Source organism: Castor canadensis, chromosome 12, assembly GCF_047511655.1.
Source record: "Castor canadensis chromosome 12, mCasCan1.hap1v2, whole genome shotgun sequence".
Lineage (NCBI taxonomy): Eukaryota > Metazoa > Chordata > Mammalia > Rodentia > Castoridae > Castor > Castor canadensis.
Window position 1 is genome coordinate 43,846,368 of NC_133397.1, and position 20,236 is coordinate 43,866,603.

General features: G+C 35.3%; 1 protein-coding gene across 43 annotated transcripts in view; it reads right to left on the minus strand.

Annotated features, from left to right (window-relative positions):
* Positions 1-20,236, minus strand: part of Nrxn1 (neurexin 1) — a 1,065,367-nt gene that overhangs the window by 854,729 nt on the left and 190,402 nt on the right. The gene's annotated exons all lie outside the window — the stretch shown is intronic.

Consider the following 20,236-nt stretch of genomic DNA (forward strand, 5'->3'; position numbering starts at 1 on the left):
TTATAAAAGAACCATTGACATTACATCTTTCCTAACTCCCATTAGAATGGTGAATATTAAAATACTTGTTATTTGATCATGATAAAGGGGCTGAGATAATTAAAATATTTCATGACTTATGCTTAATAAACAACAGAGAAATAATATATGAGAAATTCATTTCAGACATTGAGTCACCGCTGTCTTATAAGTCATTCTGTATTTTAAGGATTCACAATATTGATCTTTTTCAGTATTTATAGTATTAAGCACTAAAAATCTTTATGCTTCTTTTCTATTTCAGGGAGATGTTGTGAAGTAACTTAAAATTGTGTGGTCCCTTAATAAATTCTGCATCAACAGCATAGAGAAAGTTAATGTCACAGCTATTTGAAAAACAGTATGTATTTGTGTATGTGTGTGTGTGTGTGTGTGTGTGTGTATGTGTGTGTGAGTGTGCATATGTTTATTTTAAAAGAGAGGGAAAATTCATTGAAACATAGCCTAAGAAGTTCACCTAACTAGTCTTCAAAGCAAAGCATTATTTTCATGCTATTTTATTCCCCCATAAATAATTTTGCACAGAATCATAGAATTTTATACCTGAAAGATCTTCAGCATCTATTTTCTGATAGAAAAAGCCTACTTAGAAAAGTGCTAAAATACCTCTCATCAGAGAACCACAAGTAAAAGAACTGCTTTGTTAGTCTTGGAAACAGCACTGCTATGCTTGTGTCGTCTTTCACCACATTGGGGTAGACCTCAACTTGCAAGGGAACATCCCAAAACATGTGAATGTAGTTAGTGCAACCAAACACATGATTACAAATATTATTCTTTTTAATACCATTACTTTTAAAATATTACATCTTTTTGCTTTTTAAGAACCAGAGCTCTATAGTTTTCTCTCAAGGTTAAAAGAAATAAACTCTCTATAATGATCAACTGAAGTCATATTAGACAACATTATAGGTCATTACTTGGTAAATCTGTCAGATGCATTGAGAAGATGATGTTAAAGCCTATTACATTTAATAAAGCGTTTTCATTGACTACCATACCCAGTTCACACATGTACCAGTGGCCCCTGGGTACCTGACCTCACAGAAGGAAATGAAGAAATTTATGTTGAGAAAGCAGGAATGTTTCACTGGCTTCTTCCCCCATCATGAAAAAAGCAACCAGAAAGTAAATAGCTTATAGAAATCTTGGTGATATACTACAGTGTTAGCTTAGCCAGAAACTAAACAAGGATAAAATATACAACTTGAAGGGGAAACAAAAATGGCATGGTTAAAAAGCAGATGCTGCTCATCTGGACTTATCATGCTTCATTCTTTGTTAAAGATCACTCAAAGCTTACTGATTTCTTGATTAATGGAAAGAAAAGTTTGTATATGTAAAAAGAGAAGACCCAAGTAGCTTCAAGAAAAGAATGCCTCTTATAGTGATAAAGTTATTGCCACAAAGATGAGAGGACATTCTTGGTGATCAGTTGGGGCATGAGTCAGGTAACTGCTGTGTCCTACACAAAGCTGACTAAGCAGGACTTTGGGTCAATAATTAAATTGTGGAATATTTGAGTTCTGCCATACTAAATAAAGAGATTCTATAGTAAAGGCTTCCCTTTCAAGGTAAAACACAAATGAACTAGGGAGGCTTTATGCATACTGAGATGAAAGCAATATAGATTGTTCTGACATAATTGTAAATTTACTTTAAAAATATTTACTTTGAAAAACATCAGGAGGCCTCTCATTTTGTATAAATTACATAAGGCTCTCAGAGACCACAAACTGTGTCAAGAAAGAGGCAGCCACTATCTCCTCCCATGTGTTCATGACTGTATTTTCACTACCGTGTAAATGTGTTTTCTGCCAATGAGAGAACAAACAGTGACTAAGGGTGGTAGAGGCCACAAGCAAGGAAACTATCTTTTTTCCTTTTTGGAGGTAGTGATGATACCGGGATTTATATTCAGGGCCTCTTGCTTGCTAGGCAGGCACTCTACCACTTGAGTCATTCCACCAGCCCTAAGAAAACTATCTTAAAAGGAGATATAGATAAGTAAATATCTTCTCAATTAGAATCTGAATGACTTTTAGGGAAATATAAGAGATTGCTTTCAATAATAATATTCTAACACATTGGATAACCTAGAAAAAAAGAAGAAAACTCCTAGAAACATATGACCCACCAAGACTAAATCAAAAATAACAATATTAAACAGACTTATAACTAGCAAGGAGATTCAATCAGCAATTGAAAACATCTCAAGAAATAGCCTAGGACTAGGAAAGTTACTAGAGAATCTTACCAAACACTTAAAGAATTAATGCCAATATTTCTCAAATTATTCCGAAAATCTGAAGAAGAGAGAACACATCTAAACTCATTTTTGAAGTTTCTATTATGTTGATACCAGAACCAGAGAAATATATTACAAGAAAACCACAAACATTCCTACTGAATATAGATGTATACATTCTCAACAAAATATGAGTGAACCAAATTCAACACACGTTATAAAGATCATTCAGCATGACCAAGTGGGATTTATCACTGGAATGAAAGGTTGGTTCAATATACAACAAAATCACTCATATTGATTATTTATTCACCAAAGAATAAAAGTTGTATGACTCCCTCATACATGCAAAAAGCACTTGGTAATGTTCAATACCAATGACAATAATGTTCAACAAATTAGGAGTAGAAGTGAATGACCTGCAAATGAAAACCCTACAGCTAACATACTAAAAAAAAAACCAAAAAAAGAACTAAAAAATTTTCCTCTAAGGTCCAGAACAGTGCAAGAATGCCTGCTCATGCCACTTCTATTCAGGTAGTTCTAGGAATCTTAGAGTAATTAGATAAGAAAAATAACTGAAAGGCATCAAATCAGAAAAAGAAGATGTAAGAAGCCAAGCATACATCTCACCCCTGTATTCTCAGGTACTTAGGAGGTGGAGGTAGGTGGACTGAAATTCAAGGCCAATCTTGGGGGAAAAGTTAGTAAGCTTCTATCTCAAAGAATAAGCTGGGATGCTGTATCACACCTGTAATCCCAGATACAGGGGAGGCAGAGGTAGCAGGATTACAGTCAGAGGCAGACCTGGACAATTGAGCGAGATCCTGTCTGAAAATGCTGAAGCCTAAAGGGATGGAGGCATGGCTCTAGTAGTAGAGTGTCCCATGAATCCCTGAGTTCAAATGAAAAAACAAAAACAAAGATGTAAAATATGTATTTGCAGATGTCATGCTTTTCTGAAGAAAGCATAAGGACTTCATACCAATAAATAAAGTAAATAAATAAATAACAACCAAAAATAATAAGCAAAGTTGCAGAATATGAAACAAATTTACAGAAATCAACTGTGCTCCCTTGTATGATATTGAACAATTTGAAAAGGGAATTAAGAGCACAATCTAATTTATGAAAATATCGAAGATGATAAAACACTTAGGAATAAATTTAATCAGGGAGGCAAAAGATTTTTACACTGAAAATTATAAATATCACTGAAAGAAATTAAAAAGGACATAAATAAAAATACATTCCCATGTTGAAGGGTTGGAATACTTGTTCAGTGATTGGAGTCCTTAATATTGTTAAAATGTCCAAACTGCCCAACACAATCTACAACTTCAATGCCAATAATTTGTAGAAACAGAAAAATATCTTAAAATGCATATCAAACCAAAAAGGACCTGAATAGTCAAAACAATGCTAAGAAAGAAGAACAAACACAGAAGTCACAGAACTGATTTCAAAGCATACTATAAACCTGCAATATTTTAAACGATATAGTACTGGCATAAAGACACACGTAGACCAAAGGGACAGAATAAAGAGCCTAGAAATAAACCCAGCATATAGGGTCAAACAACCTTCCAAAAGGATGACAAAGCTCACAATGGGAAAAAGGTAGTCTCTTCAACAAATGGTGGTGAGAAAACTGGATATCCATATGCAAAATTGAAAAGAGGAAAAGAAATTAGCAAATAGAAAAAGGTCTTGAATAGGCCCATCTTCAAAGAAGGCGTACAAAAGGCTAACATTTACAGGAAGTGATACACAACATCAGAGAAAAGCAAACCAAAACCAGAATGAAATACAAACCTCACATCTGTTAGGATGGCTATTACAAACAAATGAATGAATGAATAAATTAATTAATAAATAGTGTTGGAAAATGTGGAGAAATTGGAACACTTATATGCATTTGATGTGAATATAAAATGTTGTAGCCACTATGGCACAGTATGGAGTATTCTCAGCAAATTTAAATAAAAGCCACCATATTCACTAGCAATCACATTTTTAGGGATTTCTCCCAAAGAATTTAAAACAGGTCTCTGAAGAGATATTTGCACTCCTGTGTTCATATTAACATTTTTCACAATAGGTAGGAGGTGAAAACAACCTAAGTGTCCACTGACAGATGGATAAAGAAAATGTGGTATGTACGTGGAATGGAGTATTATTCAGCCTTACAAAAGTAGTGAGTCCTATTGCATGCTATCACATGATGTCCTATCGAGGACACCATGGTAAGTGAAATAAGCCAGTCACAAGAAGTTGAATACTGCATTACTGCACTCATATAATTACCTAAAATAGTCAAACTCATAAAATTGGAAAGGAGACTGTTGTGTGGGGAAGAATCCACACAATCAATAGGTAGAGAGATTAATCAGGAAAGATGGAAAGTTTTGGATATCATCAGTACAACAATTGCATTTGTATGCAATTATTAATGCTTAAATTGTTTAAGAGGATAGATTACATGCCATGTGTTTTTATATCCACAATAAAAAAGAAAAAAGAAGCTTAATGACTTCAAAGGTAATGATAGTTTCATTAAAATTGGTCACTCTAGCTTTTCAAAAATCCTCGTTGTGCATTCAACCACAGAATAACTGTTAAAAATGCTGACCTCATCAGTTCTTATCAATTGACACCGACCTGGGCAGACTTCATTGGTGACAATCCCTGTGTTTGTCATTTCCATTATACCACACTGAGTCTGTTCCTGGACACAACAGCACCACTTGGCTCACATGTTAATGCATGCTTTCCACTTGTATGTGCTGCTCATGTTATTTTGTCTGAGACCCATACAGGCCCACTCCCACCTGTCCAGGTCTGAAGGGTCAAGGAGTTGGATCCAGGGTCACCAGGAATGGGAGGAGTGCCCTACATGGGAGGGGCTTGGGAAGGCTGAGCATTGGGCTGGTTGGTCTGCCAGACTATGACAAATTCTTGTGTCAGCTGCTGTAAAGTATGAAACCCCAACCAGAAGCAGGTTCCCTTTTAAAGCAAGGAGAGCAGAGTTATAATCACAGATCTATTCTGATAAGCAAGGATTAACTAGGACCCATTCTTTTCTTAAAATATCTATAACAGACTATGTTTGCTGTTCTCCCAGCACGGAGCATGGGAATGTGGAAGAAAGAGTCATTAAGTGGTCCAGAAAACGAGGCTAGCCCACCCTAATTTCTTTCCTCTTCAGATTCCTATTGAACATATTGCTCACTCTATTTAAGTTAGTTCAGAATTGTGTGCCAACAATGTCTATATTTTATCTCTTTCCTCACTGGATTGTCTCACTGTTGTTTTACTTTTTCAGATGACTTCCTGTACAGGTCTGTGTCTCTTATAATCTTACTGCTTGAGTGATTCCAACTAATTAAACTCACATGACTGACTTACAGTTCAGTCATGTGAATTTAATTAATTGTCAAAAGGGTGGACTTTGACAGGGTAAAGGACAACCTTGATCCCAGATTTGTACAGTATTCTTCTAAGGTCATATTGTAAGATCACAGACTCTTTTTTTTTCAATGATTTAATTCATTGAACACAGGATATATTCACAAAGCTTAAAAATAAAAAACCATAAAAAGACATATGATGCAAGGTGCCCCACCTACCCTTGCCTTCCATCTGCCCTTCATTCTCTCTCCACCCTCTACCTAGGTGACCTTGGGAAGTAGAGAGCAATGTCTATAGTTCCCCAGATGCTTGTAAATTGGAACACTGTTCTGTTTTCAGTCACAAACAAGGAGGAGCCTGGGGTGGCTTATGGCTCCAGTTTCTAGATGCCAGTCAGGGATCAGAACCACACACAGTGACTATTTCTCTCAAGTCAATTAATCAGCCACTGAATTAACAAACCATATAGATACTGATCACAATGAGGTCTAGAGTTGTGTTGTTATAGATAATGCAGAAGACAGCAATAAACAACTTTCAAAGTTACTAATTCCAAAACAAATACATGGAAAATCATCATATCTACATAATATTGTCAATCAAACAATATTTTTCTTATTTAGCATGTGTGATATTTCCATATGTAAACTTGCCCCATTAACATATTTATTGACCAAGCATAGTGACTCATGCTTGAACTTCTCACTACTCAGGAGGTGGAGATCAGAAGGATCACAATTCAAAGGCAGCCCAGGGAAAAAAGTTAGCGAAACTCCACCTTAACAAACAAGCCAGGCATGGTGGTATCTGCCTATGATTTCAGATATAAGGGAGGCTGTAGGTAGGAGGACTGCCATCTGAGGTCTGCCTTGTGTGTGCAAGGAAGTGTCTGAAAAATGACTAAAAGCAAAAAAGGTTGGAAGTATGGCTCAAGTGGTAGAGCTCCTGGCTAGCAAGCAATCTCTTTCACAAGATTATAGAGATTATTAAGCAAGTTAATATGTTTAGGTTGGAAAGAAAAGGGGTGACATACAGTAAGCTCTGTAGAAGTACAAGCTGTTACCATTACTGGTTAAGTGACTTGTGAAGATGAAGCAACTGGATGGCACAAAAAGGGTTATATGTTGATAAATGATACATTGAGTTACCCATTACATGCATTAAAAGAAATCACAATTTTTAATAAGATAATGCGCACATTGCACATTTGAATAAAAAGAACCTAAGAAGGCAGGAGTGAGTGAAGCACACTTCGCACAGAAGATGATGCTTGCCTTGAATTAGTGTATAGGCAAGAAAACTGAAAATAAATTGAGAAGGTAAACAAAGCAGGCCTTCAAAACCATTGGTGGAGTCTTAGAGATTCCAAATTCACCCCGCTCTGGAAATGCTTCTGTTTGTTTGGTTTTGTTTCTTACATTTTCTGAAAGAAAACAGAATGGAAAGAAATGCACTCAAAGTAAGAGCTAAATATTTGGATAGGAAAACACTTTAAACCTTACCTTACTTTCAATCAGGTTTGAATAAATTCCAGTCTTTGTTTTACTTAAGTGACAGTCTAGTACATTTGGTTTAAGAGCATTCACAAAAAAAGAAAAGAAAAAGAATGAGCTATTGTTCATCTGTTCATATTGTTCATCTGACAGCATCATAAGTGTTAAGTTTTAGAAATGAAAAAATGTAAGTTTAGCAAGTGTTTTTAATTTTAAAATAAATGTAAATTTCCCTTTAAACTCTGTCATGAGATACATTTCTGTTAATACTAAAAAATGCTAAATATAGTATGTTTCAAAGTAATAATTCATACCTTTCTTGAAGGCAAAATAAATAGTAAAGCTCACAAATTGCACTGTTCACAGTGTCTAGATTTGCTGTATTTGAGAGATTGAACAAAAATAGGAAAAACTAAGTAAATGCATTCTTGCAGGAAATGCACAAATATATCCTGATGTTGAAGAGTTTCCATGTTTACATAAAAGGAGCCGCCCACAAGACGAAGTGAGCCTGCAGATGTTTTAATGACCAGGCAGCCAAGTCTATCCAAGTTGAGCCTGCAACAAAAACCAAAGGTCATGCATCCAAGAGCTCATTTTGAGAAGCAAGAGAAAGGGGCAATGACCTTGTGATTATAATTAGTATCCTTGCTAATGTTGTACTTCAGATATTAAATTCTCAATTTCATTCTTCTTTCCTACTGAATTTAATATAAGAACTACCTAGAATAATTATAAAAATAATAATATAGTTAAGTGTCTGCCTGTCAATCTAACTTAAGCCTGCACCTAGAATTCAAAGTCTGGCCTTCTATCCTTTACACATAGGAATGAATTAATTTGATTGAATCTTACTCATAATTACATTTCCAATATTCCATCACTCGATGTCATTAGACAAAGCAACAAAATAAGTCAATATCAATTTGTGCTTGTATCATGGAATCCTGGGCACTACTGAGTCTGAAAATATTCTAGGGTTTCCTTTGAGTTTGTCACTTTAATTATTTGTATATTAAGATTTCTACAGACAGGCAATTGTTCAAATGATAGGCCAAATAGCATCTTCAGATATCAACAAGATCAATGTGGCTAAATATATGTTAGTTGTCATACAATTTTGAAAAATAGAGATAACATTGAGACTGCCCCAAATCTGTTAGAGTAGTATAATGGATTATCTACCTATAGCCCTAGCCACCAATACAGATCTGAAAGTGTTGAAGGTTTGAAATAATGAATAAAAATATTTTCCTGGGAAAAATAATAAAAAGTAAAATATCTATCATCACCCAGCTATAGTGTAATTAGGGCTTTACAAATAAAGTTACACAGTAGATAACAAATGCTAGCAATCTTTCACTATACTTAGTGGCAGAAGCAACACCAAGGTTTACATTTCTGATTCATACAGCACTGTTTTTTGTATGTACTATTTTTTCTCCTCAAACTAGATTATAGGACAAATAAAAAGTCATATGTAATTAGAGTACAAAGAGTTTTGTCTATATGCTAATTAAGTTTTCAGAAAATGTTCTCTATGTTCCTAAAAGATAAATGAATTATAGGTCCTAAAAAGCAACCAGAATAGTTGGATCCACAGTAAATTTCCAATAATTGGTTATTTATTGCTAGAATTTTGAGTAAGCTCAGAAAATGAGGGCTTTGATGTTAAAGAATCAACTAAAGACTAACGAATGGAATCCAGTGGGATAGTTACTATCCTGGAGGTGAATTTAAGTTCTTATGTCTTTTAAATATATATCAAATATTTCTGAGACAGGAAGAACTGTCCCAGAGAACTGGCCCCTCAGAGAATGGCAAGACCACCAAACACTATGGTGAGCTTTGTCCATTTTCCTCTTACAATGTCCCACACATGCCATGAACAGGGATCAGAAATTACATAGTCAGACTGTACATCATTGAAACAATCTCCTTCTTATAGAGCAGGATTTGTTATAGAGCAAATCTGGAAGGAAGGAGACACAGAGTATTGGCTTATCTCCTAATTATACTTTTGCACACATAAAAAAAGGAGAGAGGATTGAAACCAAGGGCTGAATGGGAAAGAGAAATACCATTTATTGAGATGTACTGATTTACATTCAATTTATGAAAAGTTTCTTTCAGTAAACAAAGAAAAAATATTACAGTGGTATTATTTCATCATCACTACAATTCAAGTCTTTAGAGTGAGGGTGTATATCTGTGTGTGTGTGTGAGAGAGAAAGACAGAAAACCAGTTGGATGTACAAAAATATTAAATGTGGCATTTTATAGGTCTTAAATATTTAAAGAGTATGACTATTATCCCTTGGCTCATTCTCACTCACATTTTAAATATAAAAATGTAGAGGAAAGCAATACCAAAAAAAAGCTTGCCATCCCTAAAATTATGATTTCACAATTGTCAGCATAAAAGTAGCTGCTTTTAAACACTAGTATATATTTGAGCTGTGTGAATCCCTGAGATTGGAATATGCCAAGATCCAGCAAATGGAAACAGAGGCTCTGCCTAAGGGCTAAACAAATAAGTACGTTGAGGCCAGAGGCACAGTCAAAGGGTCAGCTACTTGGTAAGATACTAAATAGTTCATATCTGAAGCCTCTAGGCAAACTGGGAGCTGAGACAGGAAGATACTCACTCTCTAGGGGCTCAGCAGGCTAAAATAGACATGCCAGCCTAGAAGTAGGGACAGAAAGTAGACTAGTAAGAACCAGAGTTTCTGAAGACAGTACTGGGTGAAGCATTTGTTGTAAAATGACATCTAGCTAAAGGAAAAGGAGTAGGTTTCAGGTTTCACATTTTACTTGGACTTTTTTGAAGGCTATATTCCAGAATTCTCTTGTGTACTAGAACTGGCTACACACAAGAGACCAGACTATAGGAAAGGAAAAGAAAATGTCACTAAATTAGAAAATCATTATGTCCGTCTACATATAATTTTTCTCTGGATGTTTCTGGTATATCCACAGTTTATTCATTGATTTAGGAAAATCAGGTACCTATATCCTAAGCACAGCTATGCACTAGGATTGGAACTGTGAGTAATATGGATAGAAGTCCTGCTGTGATATTGTGATTCATAACTACATATATATTTACATGCCTATTTGATCTTCATCTCCATTTACTGACAAAACTCTCCTAAAGCCATTGGAATCTCTGGAGTGAGGAGCTATGAGTGTCTTTTCTATGCTGATGTTTGATTGGTAGTTGGCAATCTCTAGAGCTTCAGGATGGTGAAAAGTTACTGAAAAGACAAGATTAGAAACTTGGAACTTTTAGCCCAAACCTTAACCCTGGATAGGAGAAAGAAGGTGAAGATTAAGTTCATTCCTAATAGCCTGTTATTTAACCAATCATGCCTACAAAATGAAAACCCCTATAAAACTACTTTCAGGGAGCATCAAGATAGCTGACCTTATGACTCATGAACCTCATCCAGATTAAAACCCATGTATATGTCTCAAAAATTAACAGGGACCAGAGAAGGGCAGTCTTGATGTTCTGAGCTCCCAACCTATCAAATCTGACACTATCTCCAGGTACATGGTGTCAGGATTCAGTTAAATCAGAGGACTCCCGGTTGGTGTGGATTGGAGAACTGTTTGGTAGATAGATGGAAAAGGAAAAAACAACAAAACCTACACATCTGGTGTCAAAAGTGGGCTTGCTATGTGAGACTAGAAAAAACACTTCAGGTTTTCTCATCTGTCTCTCACCTGTTCTCATGAAGATTACTTTACACGGGTGTAGACCGAGAGTGAATACTTAAACTTAAGGAGAATGATACAGTTTCCAGGTGATCAGAGATTAAAGCTGACGTGAAGCTAGATGCGGAAGAGAGTGACTAGGGGAAGGGTGAGTAGTGGTAGAATGGTGGATTCCTTAATTAGATGGGCTGGCCAGAAATTCCTCACTGAGAAGTTGGTATTTGAAATGAACCTGAATGGCAAGAACAAGCTGGTCATGGAATCTTTGGGGACACTTTTATAAACAGAAATAAGATCAAGTGTGAAAACCCTGAGTAGGAACAACTTGGAGAATATAAGAAATAAAAAGAAGGTCAGGAAGACTAAAAAAACCAATAAAAGATGGAGAGGGGTCAGAGGCAGCCTGGATCCTGTGGACAGAGTTAAAAGTTTAATTTTAGAAATTAGATAAAGAGGCTATTTCCAGACACACTGCTACTGGATGATAGTGGCTTGATTCTTGAATTAGCTGTGAAAATAAAAAGATCCATATAAATTAGAGATGTCTTTTGAGTTAGAACTAAGAAAGCTTTCAGTTACTGGAGTATACATGTATGTGTAAATGTTAGGGTGGGGGTCAGGAAGGAATCCAGGACTACTCTTAGGTATCTGATTCAGGCACTGAAGTATGTAGAAACCATATTTGTTGTGGTGGGATTTATGTAGCAATTATGAGCTGAGAAGGGGAAAATGGACAGCTCTGTTTTAGTCTTGAGATGTCTGAGATACTTCGTATTCATATTAGTGGAAACGTAAAGTAGGTGGTTAGTTATACAAATTCAGAGCTCATTGTAGGGACCAGGATTACAGATACACAACTGAAATTTATCAGCATGTAGACTGTCTTGAAAGCCACAACATAGAATCATTTGGGAAAAGATGTAGGTAGTCTTTCAAACCAGCATGTAGAAGTCAACAGAGCAGAAGTCAGTAAGAAAGGCCAAGAAAGAGTAGTATATATGGATGTGTAGCATCATGGAAGCCAAAGCAGTATCTGAAGATAGGTACTGCCAAGTCAAATAGAATGAGGACAGAAAAATGATCATTGGGTCTGGAATATGGGACCTCGGCAACAATTTATTCAGTTAAGAATGGCAACTGTCCTGGAAGAAGCTGCTGAAAGCAGTGCCTGTAATTCAACAAATAAGTCTTATTAAAATGCAGCAGCATTCTTAGCACAGAAATGCTATTATTTATGCCAGTGCTACAATTCATTCCTACTTTCATGAATATCGTTAAGATCTGAGTGTAATTTATTGTTTCATAGCAGTTAATATTTTTTAAAATGGCAATAAGAACCTACAATAATTAACAACAAAATAATTTGTGTGCTTAGAAAATGCTTTGGGGAAATATGCCTTGATACTTATTGTTCCAAATGGCACTACTTTTAAAAGCAATAAATGTGACCTTCTGGCTAGAATAAAGTAAACTCTTTCTAAGGACTTATTTTCAAATGTCACCATAACAATAAATTATTGATTTCCACACCTGAAATTAATGTTATATTTATGAAGCACCTTTAAATTTTAGTAACATAATATGTAACTTTTCTTTAACAGACAATTTTATTTTTTAGAATTCTAGAGTTTGAATGAACCCAATTAAAGTGTGCTCTGTGTGTCTTCTCAGTCTGCCCTTAGCAAGGCTCACAATGTGAGTTCTGTTCTACTTGCTATTAGGGGAAACCACACAGGAACCCAAAGAATACCGCCTGCTTGGAAAAAAAAAAAAGAGCTCATTTCTTCGTAAAGTCTCTGGCTGTGGCCACATAGAACACAGCGGCCGTTTGTAGATTCTCCTAATTGACACTATGCCATCGTCTGTGTTCGCACTTCTTTACTGGCAAATGCAGCTCATTTTTATTTATGCTCTCCAACAGATTTACCTACCAATACATACAGATACGGATTATGGAAAATTATCTAGGCAGGTAAAAAGAATGGAAATTTTGAGACAGTTGAGTGGCATTGCACAGAGAAGTAGGCAGGTCCAAACTGCCTTGGAGAAGGACACTTTGTGAAAATGAACAAAGCCCTGTGTTCTCTTTTGAATAATAAAAACACTCATCCACACACTGACACAATATGGGATTTTATTATCAATTGTCACACAGAGTAGTTTTATTAGTACCTATTCAAGACTAAGCTAATTTAAAAGCACTTGAAACCTCAGGCAGATATTTTTAAATGAAAGAAGAAAAAGTTTAAAAAGCTCTGTATCATATACCATCTACCATTAATAAAATCAGGCTCAATTTTCCCTCACTCTTGAAATGCATGTATTTCCATATAAGTGATCCATACCAAGATCAGAGACATCGTTGTCTCGGGCAACAATGTCCCTCTTCTGTCAGAACCTTATGGTATGCAGTCTCTCTTTTCCTAATTTAACTGCTTAGTCCATTTAATGTTAAAATACATCTCCCTTCACAACAAATTCCTATAAGAGGTCTCATTTAACTTCTTTTAAATCTTAAGTAAATACAATTATTTAAAAAAACTGGTGTTCTTCACTAATGCTCAACATAAATATACTCAATGGCCTAGACTTTCCACTAATTACAGACTCAGCAGAAATGGCTACAACAGATTTACCAAGTGACATGCACAAAAAATGTTCAAAGCAACAAAATTTATAACAGCACAGAATTTCTACAAGCATGTGCCCAAATCAAAAAATAGAGTAGATAAGATCAGCAAACAATGGAAAATACACTACAATGAGATTGGATAGGCTACAACTTTATGCACAAACATGAATAAGTCTCAAGAATAGATTGTTAAGCAAAAGATGCCAGTTAGAGATCTTAGGGAATTATTTCATTATATAAAGTTCTAATACCTTACCTTGACTAATAGGTCAGTTTTGAGGAAAATAATTGGGACATTTTACCTAACGTGAATATGTTTGATTCTCTTTCTATGCAGTATAAAAGCAGTTAGTTTTATACCCAGACCATATAAAGAAATCCTACATCTCATTAATAAAACATTATCATTAAAACACTAATAAAACCTATATTCAATTTAAAAATGGACAAGATAATTGAAGAAAGTTCACCAAGTAGGATATATGGTAGAAGATAAAGGGAAAAATTTCAACATCATTAGCCATAGGGAAATGCAAATTAATACCACAATGAAATACTCCATTACATTAATTAAAATAAAAACACAGATAATATCAAATGCTAGCCAAGATGTGAAACACCTGGAACTCTAACACATTGCTGATAAAATGGTACAGTCACTACAGAAAAGAGTCTAGAAATTTGTTATAAAGTTAAATATATGCTTACAATATTTCCCAACAATCCCCCTCCTGAATGTTCTTTGTCAGGTAAATGGATAAGCAAACAATTTATCCCTGGAATAATGCTCAGTAATAAGCTACTGAAATACACAACTTGTATGAACCCAAAGGCAATGTTGATAGAAAGAAACCAGTCTTAAACAGTTATTGTTTTTATTCAAAAATTGAATTAATATTGTACTAGATTGTACAAAATATTTATATAGATACTTACCGTGATGTCTAAATACATAGCTGGCCTTATTGAAAAACATGAACAATAAAAAAAGTAAACAAAAGATATCCAAATAAATTAAATACGGGATTCAATCCCGTATCAATTTTGTAATCAATTTTGATAACTTGAATAACTATGTTTTCTAGATGAACAAGGGACAATAATCAACCATAATTAAATGAACTTTTGTCAATTTTAGTTGTACTTCTAAGAAGATTGATTTTCTATTTTTGAAAGATGTGTTGCTCAGTTTCCTTTTGAGTTCAATGCTAATCAACTGCTAGAATTTTATGAGGAAAAGAATAACAAAATCTATAGCAGCCTTTCAATTTAAGGTGACCTTTTCAAAAGGTTGGTCAAAATGATCAGGTCATTTTTGTATGTTATAACAGTGTTGAATTAAGCTGACAAAAAATGATATGAAAGTCATAAAAACTGAATTTGAAGGGTATACATAAAAACCTTGTTAAACATCTTTGGGCCTTAATCATTTGAAAAATTAAGTGTCTGGATAAGATAAATAGCTCTAATATGTACTATACGTGTGTGTGTGTGTGTGTGTGTGTGTGTGTGTGTGTGTGTGTGCGCCCAAGAACAACTTCCCAGGTAGGGCTCAATAAGCCTTGATGATGCTAAGGGAGACTCCGTAGATCAGACATAGAAACACTGGACCACACAGGTTTCTCCCTCTTGTACCTTTTTTTTCTTAATATTATTATTAATTTATTCACATGTGCATACATTGTTTGGGTCTTTTCTCCCCTCTGCCTTCCTCCCCCACCCTCTCTCCCCTCCCCCCATTTCTAGGCAGAACCTGTTCTTCCCTTATCTGTAATTTTGTTGAAAAAAAGACATAAGCATAATAAGGAAGACAAAGCATTTTTGCTAGTTGAGTTAAGGATATCTATACAGAGAGATTCCTAGCATTGCTTTCTTGTACAAATGTGTTACAACCTAAGTTGATTCATCTCTAACTGATCTTTACACAGGTTCCTCATCCCCTTCTCATGTTAACCTCTGTTGCTTTAAGGTTTCTATATTAATTCCTCTGGAGTGGGGACATCAAACACTTTCATGTTTTGTGTTTTCTACCTATTACTCTATCTTCCATATGTGCTCTCGCCTTGTCATATGATCCAAGTCCAACCATATTGCTGCATTTGCCCTAGATCTAAAGTCCACATATGAGGGAGAACATACAATTTTTGGTCTTCTGAGCCTAGCTAACCTCGCTCAGAACAATGTTCTCCAGTTCCATCCATTTACCTGTAAATGATAAGATTTCATTCTTCTTCATGGCTCAGTAAAATTCCATTGTGTACAAGTACCACATTTTCTTGATCCATTCATCAGTAGTGGGGCATCTTGGTTGTTTCTGTAACTTGACTATTGTGAATACCGTTGCAATAAACAAGGGTGTGCAAGTGCCTCTGGAGTAACCTGTTTTGCATTCCTTTGGGCATATCCCCAGGAGTGGGATTGCTGGATCACATGGCAGGTCTATGTTTAGATTTTTAAGAAGCCTCCAAATTTTTTTTCAGAGTGGTTGCACCAGCTTGTATTCCCACCAGCAGTGTGCGAGGACTCCTTTTTCCCCACATCCTCACCAACACATGTTGTTGTTGGTGTTTTTGATGATGGCTATTCATAAAATCAAAAACCGAAGAGACCACCCACAGAGTGGGAGAAAATATTTGCCAGCTATACAACAGACAAGGGACTGATAACCAGAATATACAGGGAACTTAAGAAACTAAACTCTCCTAAAATCAATGAACCAATTAAGAAATGGGCAACTGAACTAAACAGAACTTTCTCAAAAGAAGAAATTCAAATGGCCTCTTGTACCTTCAATACTCTAACTTAGTCAGCATCTTGTTAGGCTATTTTACTTCATCCTTCTTTTTCTTTAGCAGTGTAGACCAAGCTATTCAATATTACCTGTTTCATATCAGAAAGGAAAATAAATTACTAAGGCTTCCTTGAGACCTGGATTTTCTGTGAATAATATAGATAACATCAGACAGTTCAAGGGGCACTTCCTTTTCAAAACTGCTTTCAGATGGGGTTCCTTCTACCCTATAGGCTCACCTTACCCATATATTTCTTTTGTAATTCAAATAGGCCTCATAAACTACAAGTGATCTTAAAGGAGTCACTTTTACATTGCCTCCAAAAATCCTTTTAAATTCATAAGTGAATGATGGATTATATGACATGAATGAAAATCTAATGATACTTTAAAATAAGGTTTTATGCAGGCAAACTAAAAGGCCTACAAAAGAAAACAATGTTTGAGTTTTACTTTCAATTTCTTATATAATTCTATCCTACTGTTTTTCAACATTAAAGGAAAAAACTACATTTAAAAATATCTTGATACTTATTTGAGGGTGTTCTACTCTTAGATCTAAAATGTAGTTTTAATTTCATTTGAAAGGTAAAGTAAATTCTAGTAGATTAATCTTAGACTGTGACTTGAAAAATGCAAATGTTTCCAATAATAATGATAATTGACATGCTAGCAGATGACATTTGCTTTGAGAATATTAAAAGTTCTCTGAGGAAATATGGCCATAAACATTCAAACTTAGATTTTGACATAATTAATTGTATTAATCCTAAATGAATAAACCTCTAAAAATATAAATTGCTAAATGCTAGAAAAATCAACATAATCTTATTAGTTTTTGCTGCTCCAATATAATACTGTGTGGAAGAAACATCAGGCAGATGTATCAGAAGGCTGGTGTCCAATATTCCAGTCAAAGTCATTTGACTTTGTAAGTTAGAATACAGGCTGTTATCCTTACAAACTAGATGCTTTATGGCAAATAAATTAAGTCTGCTGAGTTTCTTTATATAGAAAATAGGGACAACTTTAAGTCCATCACCAAATTTCCCTGTATTCAATCATTAAATGCAAAATGAAGATAGTTAAGTGTCTCTTTTAATTAAAATGTTCTAATATCTAAATTGTGGTGCTTGAAAACCTTAATATTCTCTTTGCATTTGCTCACTGTGAAACCATACTTTCAGTCAATGCAATCTCCAAAATAAATTGTCTAATTATAAACAGCTTCAGCAAAGTAGCAGGATACAAAATCAGCAGCCTTTCTGTACCCCAATAATGAACAGATTGAGAAAGAATATAGGAAATCAATACCATTTATAATAACCTCAAAAAAAATCAAATACCTAGGAATAAATTTAACAAAGGATGTGAATAACCTCTACAAAGAAAACTACAAACTACTGAAGAAAGAGATCAAAGAAAACTACAGAAGATGGAAAGATCTCCCATGCTCATGGACTGGCAGAACCAACATGATAAAAATGGCTATACTACCAAAAACAATCTACATGTTCAATGCATTTCTCATCAAAATCCCAATGACATTCACCACAGAGATTGAAAAAGCTACCCTAAAGTTCATTTGGATACACAAAAGACCGAGAATGGCTAAGGCAGTATTGAGCAAAAAGAGCAATGACAGAGGTATCACAATACCTGACTTCAAACTATACTACATAGCCAGAGCAATAAAAACAGCATGGCATTGGCACAAAAACAGATATGAAGACCAGTGGAACAGAATGGAGGACCCAAATAGGAATCCACACAGCTATGCCCACCTAATTTTTGACAAAGGTGCCAAAAACATAAGATGGAGAATATACAGCCTCTTCAACAAATGTTGCTGGTAAAAGTGGTTATCTGCCTGCAGAAAACCGAAACCAGATCCATGCCTGCCACCTTGTACTAGTATCAACTCAAAGTGAATTATGGACCTTAATATCAGATGCAAAACCTTGACGTTAGTATAGGAAAGAGCAGGGAGTACACTGGAAGCAATAGGTATAGGAAGGACTTCCTCAATAAAACTCAAGCAACCCAGCAACTAAGAGAAAGGATTGACAAATGGGACTATATGAAATTAAAAAGCTGCACAACAAAAGAAATAGTCTCAAGTTGAAGAGACCACCCACAGAATGGGAGAAAATCTTTGCTAGCTATACATTAGACAAAGGACTGATAACCAGAATATACAGGGAGCTCAAAAACCTAAATTCCCCAAAAATCAATGCCAATAAAGAATTGGGCAACTGAACTAAACAGAACTTTTTCAAAGGAAGATGTACAAATGGCCAAAAAACGCATGAAAAAATGCTTGCCAATGCTGGCCATAAAGGAAATGCAAATCAAAACCACACTAAGATTCCACCTCACTCCTGTTAGAACTGCTGCCATCAAAAACACCACCAACAACAAATTATGGTGAGAATGAGGAAAAAAAGGAACCCTCACATACTGCTGGTGGGAATGTAAGCTAGCACAACTACTATGGAAAACAATATGGAGGCTTCTTAAAAAACTGAAAATAGATCTGCTATATGATCCAGCAATACCAATCCTAGGGACATACCCAAAAGAATGTGATTTAGCTTACTACAAAGGCACCTGCCCAGCCATGTTTACTGCAGTGCTATTCACAATAGCCAAACTATGGAAACAGCTAAGATGTCCCACTACCAATGAATGGATCAAGAAAATGTGGTATTTATACATGATGTAATTTTACTCAGCCACAAAGAAGAATGAAATTTTGTCATTCACAAGTAAATGGATGGAACTGGAGAACATCATCTTACGTGAAGTTAGTCAGACTCAGAAGGGCAAAATCACATGTTCTCCCTCATATGCGGATTATAGGCCAAAACCAAATGCAGTAATATTATTGGACATGGGTCACACACTAAGGGGAGAACATGCATGGGAGGAATAGGGAAAAGGAAGGAAACCAAAAACTTGAATGTAGTTGACATGCTCACTGCATAGGAGTGAATATATAAATCTTAAACACTAAGGGAAAGGGACTAGGAAGTAGTGAAGAAGTCTGGTAGAGATGAGTAAATTTGGGTTGTAATACAAATATGCATGGAAACAGCACAAAGAATCTCCCTATATGGCTATTTTCATCTCAAACTAACAAAACCACTACATTTTTCTTTTTATCTTGTATGTTTTTTCTTCAATAAAATCAGAGGACAAGAGGGTGGAACAGGTTTTGCCCAGAGGCGGGGTGAGGGTGCAAGGGGGAGGTGGCCCAAATAATGTATACATATGTAAGTACATGTAAAAACAATAAAATACAAGTTAAAAAAAACGAATTGTCTATTTCTAGTGTGAGGAATTAATAAGAAAAAGAGGTATTTTTTGTTTAATTTATTCAATTAGGTTTTTTTTCTTGTTTGCTTTCATAATTTCTTGTAATCTTTAACTCACAAGCTAAATATCCTTTAGATTCTTAAAGCCTTGATATATGAGAAATGCTTAAGTTACTAAAGGATTTCAATTGTTAAAAAATGGTCTATGGCATTATCTACAGAAAATAAGTGGCTTATGTAAATTTTTAAAAAATGAACAAGATGTTATGAAATTCAGTCTCCTGGACCAACAATTCAAAATCAGGATCTTAAGCATAAGGCAATATGAAGCCAAAAGAGGAAGAATAAACCCTGAAGATACCCTGGAGAATCTCATCTTCCTATCAGGAGTTCATTCTGCGAAAAAAAAAAAAAGCCGTACTAGTTTAGTGCTATACACCCAGAGGAACTTAGCAGCTGCTAACATTTTGTAATTCATGAAAGAACCAATGAACAGTGCGTAATTGTTCTTAGGAAACAGAACTATAGATGTGACTCAGTGGTAGAGCACTTACCTAGCATGCATGGCGGGGGGGGGGGGTCCTG